Source organism: Vipera ursinii, assembly GCF_947247035.1.
Source record: "Vipera ursinii genome assembly, chromosome: 2".
NCBI classification, from domain to species: Eukaryota; Metazoa; Chordata; class Lepidosauria; order Squamata; family Viperidae; genus Vipera; species Vipera ursinii.
Window position 1 is genome coordinate 195,921,921 of NC_139513.1, and position 8,874 is coordinate 195,930,794.

The 8,874-nt window shown below is 39.0% G+C and overlaps 1 protein-coding gene across 1 annotated transcript in view; it reads right to left on the reverse strand.

The window, feature by feature from the left end:
- TDRD7 (tudor domain containing 7) overlaps positions 1–242 on the reverse strand; it is a 37,600-nt gene extending 37,358 nt beyond the window's left edge. Inside the window, exon 1 of the mRNA XM_083354511.1 lies at positions 103–242. The gene's annotated coding sequence lies outside the window, so the exon portion shown is untranslated. The remainder of the gene's footprint in view (positions 1–102) is intronic.
- Positions 243–8,874: the final 8,632 nt, after the last annotated feature.

Here is an 8,874-nt window from a genome sequence, read left to right on the forward strand (position 1 = left end):
GAGTGTACCTTACTTGAAAAGTCTTAACCAGACTGATATTTTCCAGCTATTCGAGACATTTTTTTCTCTCAGAATGCCCCACCCACATCTTATGTGTCTTACCTTGGAGAGTCACCCCTCTTCCTTCCTGGTTATGTGGAAGAAATTGCAATGTTCCTTAGTTAGTAGAAGCAGTGGCAGCATAGAGAATTCAACTGCTACAAAATCGAAAGTATAGCTAAATTCAAGGAATTGAAACTGAAAGGAGGAAATATAGTGGAAAAATACAGAGGAAGGATCTCGTGAAATGCAGTGACCTCTAGCTGTGGAACCTGCATGCAGTACAGTAATGATTTTTACGGTATCGAATTACCATGTTCTCTTTGTATACTGTAAATCCGTTTATACAGTATTCCTTGACTTACAAACAGATCGTTTAGTGACTGTTCGAAGTTACAATGGCACTTTTCAATCATTTATGACCATTTTTCATATTTACAACTATTGCAGCATCCTCATGGTCACATGATCAAACTTCAGCTGCCTGGCAACTGACTCATATTTATGACGATCAGGGCTTTTTTTTCTCATAGAACGCCCAGAACGGAGTTCCAGCACCTTTTTTGGATGGAACCTTTTAGGATAGGCAAGGTGGGTTGTATGACATGTGTGAGTTCCGGCACCTTTTTCTTTTACAAAAAAAGCACTGATGATGATTGCAGTATACTGGGGTCACGTGATCACCTTTTGCGACCTTCTGACATACAAAGTCAATGAAAAACCCAGATTCGTTTAACAACTAACTCAATTGTGGTTGTAAGTAAAGGGCTACCTGTAGATGTAGATGCTGTTGCTTACTGCAAGAACAAAAAGATTCCTAGAGAGTAGAGGTTACCAGAAATAGACTGAGCATTTGAACGTGTTAACTGGCTAGAGATGGCACTTGATTTATTTTCTTAATTAAGCTGCAATTTTGGTTATAAGTTATGATGCTTGTAAAGCAGATCACCATGTGACCCCATCTGATTTTACAATGTTTTTTGCGGCAGTCATTAAGTGAATGCAGCAGTAGTTACGTGGACCCATTGTTTGCTAAGGGAATTTTTCCCCCAGAAACTAGAAATAAATGTCAGTTTTCATTAAAAAGTTGTAAATCAGAGTCATGTGACCATGGGATGCTGTGAATAGCCATAAATGTGGGCTGTTTGAGGAGCACTCAAAATGCAGTCACATCATGTCACTGTGGAGGAAGGTGGGCAGATATTGGAACTTTGAATCTGAGTCACAAGTCTCTTTTGGGGGGGAGGGTCTGTCATAAATTCAAATGGTCACTGAGAGAGCAGTTGTAAGTCGAGGACTATCTGTATTCAAGGATGTGAGGCTGTGTCCAGACACAAACTATTTTTCAAAGTTCCTTTCTTCCCGTTTCTGCTTTCTACTTTCGTTGTTGTTTCATTATTTGCTATTTCATCAATTCATGAAAAATCAATGAAATCTTCATTCATAGTTTAGGCAAAGCATGTTATTTATCCTTCTAGTTTTTGTCTTGCCAACTGCAACGTACTACCCCTCCCCCCTCTCCCTGGTTTGCAGAACTAATGAGCAAGGTCACCATTCCTGCAAGCACAATGTTTTTTTCTTTTATAATTGAGGTTAGAGAATTGTGGAACTCAAAAGAAACAAATATGAATTTGCATGGCATTTTTTCTGGCATGACTTTGAATAGTGCATGAATTGGGGCAGCTCAAACTCTTGCCAGACTTTGGAAAGGCCCACATTAGTTTTTCTACCAGTTCAGGTCATGCAGTTTTAATTTAACACATTGGGCCAAAAAATACCCAAACGTTCTGGAATTCCAGAACAAGAAACAACAGCAACAAAAAACAAAGCTCAGCATAGCTCAACTTGCTGGATTGTTGGGAGAAACACTATGGGACAGACTGAGCAAAGCAAAATAACCTTGTTTGCTCATAGCAACCACCTCACCAAAACAAGATGAATTGTGTCCAGCTTGACATTGGCAACAGTTTCATTCTGTATATTCTGAATGTATATGGATAATACACATTCAAAAGACAGTAGAAAAACGGTAAAACATGGACCGTTCACTAAATTAAAAAAATTAGGCATATTAAATCATATATATTATCTGAGTTAATCAATAAATCAAACATATTCATAATTAATTACCGGTAATTATTTTTCTTAGGTCTAATTTTTAAACATAAACTCCTTATTTTCAACTAATTTCTAAATATTTTAAATCTAATGACCAGAATTCCCCTTATCTCAACTTCTCCCTTTAACCCTCTAATTAATAATATGAAATTCCCGCTAATAAATCAAAATCCCAATTTTTTTCAGCTTTATTCTGGCTTTCTTCCTTTGCCAACTAGGCTTCCATATTAGTGCTTTTAGATCATCAAATAGCTCTCCTTCTATTATTATATATGTTATTTGAAATAAAGGAGACCATTTAATTGCCATTTTTTTGGGAAGGACTAGCCCATTTGTATTCATTAAGTTGTCTCCCTATTATTCCAATTCCCCATGATTGCCCTGATATGTTTATCTTCCATTCAATCTGTTCTTCTTCTTTCTCAAATTTCTTCTGATTTATATAGAAAGTCTTTTCCATATTCAGTGTTGTCACTCCCTTTTCTGGATTTTCCATTAACTGTATTTGTTGGTCAATTGAGTCCTCTGTCTTAATATTTGATTGTTCCACTTCTTCTGTTACCTTCTGTGTTGTTAGTTCTTTGGTGTAGTCAAAGTTTGGGTTTGTGTATCTAAGCTGGCATCTTGATCTTTTATGTTAGGTCTTATTTTATGACAAGCTGAAGGAATGGTTTCATATATTGCTTTCAACATGGAAAGGATCTTTTCCTGGTCTTCATCCATCTCTTTCATGTGTTTATAAATAGTCTTTATAGTAGAAATTGTTTGTCAAGCAAGGTTTTATAGTCCAATGTATTTCATCATCTCATATAGTAACCAATATTCCTCAAATAAAGAGATAGGAAAGCAATTCCCCACATATAATTCTGAAAGTCAGTAAAGGTTTACATTCACTTTTCAAGTAGGCCAGTTATGCCGCTCAGCTGTTCTCTTGCAGCTGAGATTCTCACAGGTGGTGCCAAGGTCAGAAGAGTCTTTTGTAAGGTCTGGGCTTGACCACCTTAGTTTCCTTCCTTTGAACCTTCTCTAATCACATTACATCCCATTGATAGAATGGTGACCAGTGAAATTCTTCTATGAATTTCATTTATATTGTGTGCCCTTTATGTGTTGCATGTGCAATGCATGTACAAAAAGAGGTGGGGTTACAATAACATAGTTGTGGCCATTGTTTTTAATACTTTCCAAGCCAGTCCTGTTTCAAACCTTTCAGAATGAGAAATGATCAGTTGATTCAAAATACTATATAAGATTCGTATTAAGATTTAACCTTCTACGAATCTTGCATTCTACTAAAGCTATACTATGTAACCAACTAATTTTTTTAAAAAATCCCAGTACTTGGTGAGTGTTATTCAAGAATGAGGGAAGAATCCAGAGAAAGAAACATTTAGGGGAATATTAAAATATGTTTCCCCAAAGGAATAATGGAGAAGATCTTTTAAAAGGCAGAAACTTCTCTCCTCACCCCTCCAGCTAGACAACTCAGCAGAAACCAGCTTTTAGAAATGCAGATGTAATAATCCATTCAGGAAGGTTGGAGCCTTCCAGCTAGAAGCTGAAGAGATTAGGAAGACAAAGACCCTTAAAATCTACATATCCCACCCAAACTCTAAGGCAGGACATAATAGGATTAACCCACCAATGCCAAAGGCACACTCAGACTCGGGTCAAAATACATGACACAGGAAATACAAAGCCTCAAACAGGAACAGGAAACAACCTCAAGAGCCCCAGAAGGTATAAAATAGCTGCATTGGTTGCCAGTTGTCTTCCGGGTGAGGTTCAAGGTGTTGGTTATGACCTACAAAGCCCTCCATGGCATGGGTCCAGAATACCTTGGGGAGCACCTGCAGCCGGCGTCAACTTCCCTCTGCCCAGTACGATCCCACAGAGAGGGCCTCCTCAGGGTGCCGCCGGTCAAAGAATGCCGACTGGTGGCCCCCAGGGGGAGAGCATTCTCTGTGGGTGCACCGGATTTATGGAACCATCTTCCGGTAGAGCTCCGGATGGCGCCCGATCTCCGCTCCTTCCGGCGCGATCTTAAAACCCATCTTTTTAAACAAGCGGGCCTGGCCTGATGGGACGGGGTGGGATTTTATTATTACTTCAATTTTAAATCTGTATTATTTATGGGCATTGTTTAATTATGTTTTAATAATTTTAATTTTTGTATCCTATTTTTATGTATTGCCCTGTTCACCGCCCTGAGTCTCTTGAGAGAAGGGCGGTATATAAATTAAATTAATAAATAAATAAATAATAAATAAATAAATAAATAAAAACCCACCACTCCCTGCGGTCAGCTTTCCCAGAGCCATCTTTCTGTCTGGCTTTCCTCTTCAATAAACTACAACCTTCTTTCTAAAGCAGTCTCCATTTTGTTTATTCCCAGCTTGGACTGGACCCTGATGAAGATTTTTCTTTCAGCAAGAGTGTTAGCTTGTTTTTTTTAAGTTGAATCTTTAGCAAGTGACATCTGCTCTACTTTGCAAACATTTATTATTTATTTCATGAAAGTATTTGCAGATTGCATATCCATAAAAACACCTTGGAAAACCAAAGTGGTGTAGAACTTTTCAGAATTAAAACAATTTAAAGTAAAATAAGATGAGATTATAGATAGGGAGACCAATATAAAACCAAGGGTTTTTTAAAAAAATGCTTAAAATGCATCAGGGCAAAAGTTTGGGACACATAAGGGGATACGTTACTCCAAAAGACAGGCAACATCAGAGGAGGGGCCTAATTCTGCATCACCCCTAAGAGATGATTTGCAGAATAAAGTACAAATTGATGATCCTGTCCCATACGAAGGAAAGTTGATATATTTTAATACAATCTTTAAGTTAACCTGGTGGTAAATTGTATACTTGTATAAGAAAACATACCTACCTAAGAAAAATATAAATTGTATCCAGTACTTCTTCAGATAATTCTCTGCCACATAATATGACTGTGAAAATCTTTGCAGTGGAGCAAAGTTTCCCATCAAAGTTGTTTTGTAAGGCAACATGACCCCCACCCCACCCCCACCCCTCCTAATGATAAGGAGAACATATTGCTTTATTCTGCTCTGTTTTGCAGGCCCTCGGGTATTGCTCTCATTTGGAAAAGCCAGGTTAGGCTTTTGCATCCATACAGTTCCTCTGCAGATGCCACTGTAGAAGGCTACAAGTCACGCTGCCTTTTCCGAGAAGCTCTTTGTAGAAGCAAATCTATGTCATATTTCACCAATCTGTTTTTTTTAGAGCATTTATTCCACCATTGCAAGGCCACTTATTTGTTGCACACTTGTCCATTGATGGGATGAAGAATATGTTCTTCAGCTGGTTTGTTACAGAGCCTGACGTTTTGGGGGGCAGAAAAAGAATATGACTGAGTCACCCATGGATAACTGGCATCCATGGAAGGACAAGAACTTGGATTTCTCCATTGCTAATCCAGACCTGAGAATACCATAGACAGCCAAGAAATCAAGCTGATGGATGATCAGACAAATCAAGCCAAGTTCTCACTTGAAGCACACTTGCCAGACTCAAATTATCCTACTTAGGACACATTATGTGAAGACCCAGCTTTCTGGAAAAGGCGAGGGAAGATGGAAGGAAAGAGAAGGAGAGGACAAACTGCAACCAGTTGTGTGGACTCAGTCACAATGGTGACAAACACATCACTGGAAAAATTTGAAAGAACAGCTTAGGGAATAGATAGCCATGGAGAAGATCTATCTGTATGGTTGTTAGAAGTAAAAAATGACTTCATGGCTCCTCCGTCTCCTCTTTAAGCATTACAACACAATGGCTCTCTTCACAAGCCTATTATATTCCGTAACATCTGTCAACTCTGCTTATGTCACTCTGTCTCCACCCATGTTTGGTATTTTAGAAAGAATGGACTTCAGATCTAAAATTTTATACTAAAAAAACAAGTTGGGAAACAAGCCAAACAAAAATGAGTGGCGAAACAATGTATGAAGTTTAAGCGATTTCAATTATTGCATTGGGGCTACAGGTTTCTTTCAAAAACTTAATGGAAGTAACGCAGCGGTATTGCATTCTATCCTTAAAGCATCTGCCTGGTCACAAAATATATATATATATATATATATATATATATATATATATATATATATATATATATATATATATATATATATATATATATTAGGACTAACATTGTGTATGCGGTCTTTTATTGACATTGCCTTTATGATTTCAAATATGAGACATAGAAGCAAAGCAAGTAGAAGGACAGGTTTGGGAGAACTCTTTTCATAGCCAAAGCAAGACAATCTCTATTGTGTAGAAATCTCAGCTGTAAAAAAAAGCTATCATTTAAAACCATGACTGTGCTGAAAAGTTAAGATTAAGTGAATTAAACAGAGGATGTAGGCACTGATTTGTCCAGTGGATAGAATTTGGGTTTAAATCTCCTTTTACTTAAAGTCCAAGTGGAAGTGGAAAGTTGCATGTCTGCCTATCTATCATGTCATTTTAATTTATTTTTATTTTAATTCCATTTATATCCCGCCCTTCTCCGAAGACTCAGGGCGGCTTACAAGCTTAGCAGTAGCCTTCATTCTATGTATATGCCTGCTTATTAGGACTTTCACACACACACCCCCAAGCGGCATTATTACAAAGTCAGCTTAATTGCCCCCAACCATCTGGGTCCTCATTTTACCTACCTCGGAAGGATGGAAGGCTGAGTCAACCTTGAGCCTGGTGGGACTCGAACCTGCACTAATTGCAGGCAGCTGGTGTTACTTAAGGAGGCATTAGCCCACTGCGCCACCAAGGCTCTTGTTCATGTTCTCATGTTCATAAGGACAAATAAAACAGGGTGGAATTGTTGAAAAATATTCCAAAACCACCAGCGGAAGCCTCTGCAATGCATGAGACCAATTCCTTATTACTGAAATTACTGAGATATTTCATTTACTAAATTAACTCAGCTATCCCCAGAAATGACATCTTGTCTCTGTCCTTTGCTGTCTATGCAGGTAAGCGTGAGTGTACATGTAAATAAAACTTTTATGTCTATTTGTTACTCCTTGTTTTTCTCCTTTTTGAAATCAGTAGAGATAGTCAACTTACAACAGTTCATTTAGTGACCATTTGACGTTTCTGCAGCACTGAAAAAAGGGAACTTATGACCGTTTTTCACACTTATGGCTGTTGCAACATCCCCATAATCACATGATCAAAATTCAGATACTTGGCAAGTGACTCATATTTATGACGGAGGCAGTGTCCTGGGGTCATGTGATCCCCTTTTGCAACCTTCTGACAAGCAAAGCCAATGTCATTTAACAACTTTGTTACTACTATGATTCACTTAACTGTGTCAAGAATGGTCATAAAAAGGGCAACATTTATTTAACCACTGTCTCACTTAACAACAGAAATTTTGTGCTCAATTGTGGTCATAAGCTGAGGACCACCTGTACTTGTAATATTTTAACACCATTTTCTTGAGCAGATTCTTCTCAGAGCTGCGTCCTAAGTCTGCTGTTGTTCACTCTGTTGACCCATGATTGTTTTGCAAGGTTTGACAATACAACAGTGGTGGGCCTTATTCAAGATGACAATGAGGGTGCTTACCGCAAAGAGGTAGAGGGTTTGGTGAACTGATGTAACAAAAACAGCCTAGTTTTAAATGTTGGAAAAACTAGAGAGATCATTGTTGATTTCAGTGATTACCTCTGTGAAAATCTTACCTGGAAAGTTAATACAACCCAGGTGGCCAGAAAGGCCCAACAAACTTCACTTCCTCAGGGTCTTGTGGAAGAACAGGGTAGAACAATGGCTAATGACCCTCTTTTACCAGTCTACTATAGACAGCGTCCTCTCGTACTGTATTGTGGTTTGGTATGCTGGTCTGACAGCCACGGATAGGAAAGTATTACAGAGGGTGGTGAGCACAGCACAAGACATTGTGGGCTGTCCCCTGACACCACTGGATGACATCACCAAGGCTTGCTGCCTTGGAAGAGTGAGGAAAATTCTCAGGGACAACTCACACCCTGGTCGGTATCTCTTTACTCTCCTACCATCAGGTAGGAGATATAGGAGTATAGCCAGCTGTACCAACAGGCTGAAGAACAGCTTTTATCCATGGGCTGTTAGGCTCTTGAAGGGAAATAATTTTATAAACTTTATGCATGATTGACTTGTGAGGCCAGTGTGTTGTGCAATTAGCTCACATGGTGTAATAAGATGGTTTGTTGTCACTGTGAGTTGGGGTGGGGGCACAAAGGGAGGCTCAGCCAATCTCAATGTATACATGGTTGTACTTTGACAATGAAGGTTCATTCATTTCAGAAAAGGCAGGCACAGCCACACTGTGTATTGATTCACCTGCAGACATGGTTAGCAGCATCAAATTTCTGAGTGTGCAGCTGGCTTGGTCGCTCACCAGTGAGACACCGGTGAAGTGGGCACAGCAGTGCCTGCATTTTCTGCAACACATGAGAAAAGTACATCTTCCTTCCCTTATCCTTACCACTTTCCATAAAGGGTTGACTGGAGAGTATTCTGTGTTATTGCATTAGTCTGGTTTGGAAGTATTACCACATCAGACAGGAAGACGGTGCAGAGTAGTGAGGATGACAGAAAACATTATTGGCAGTTCACTCTGTTCTATCCAAGACACAGCATATAAGTGTTGTTTGAGCAGGGTTCGCAGGATTGCCTGGGACACTACACATCTTCT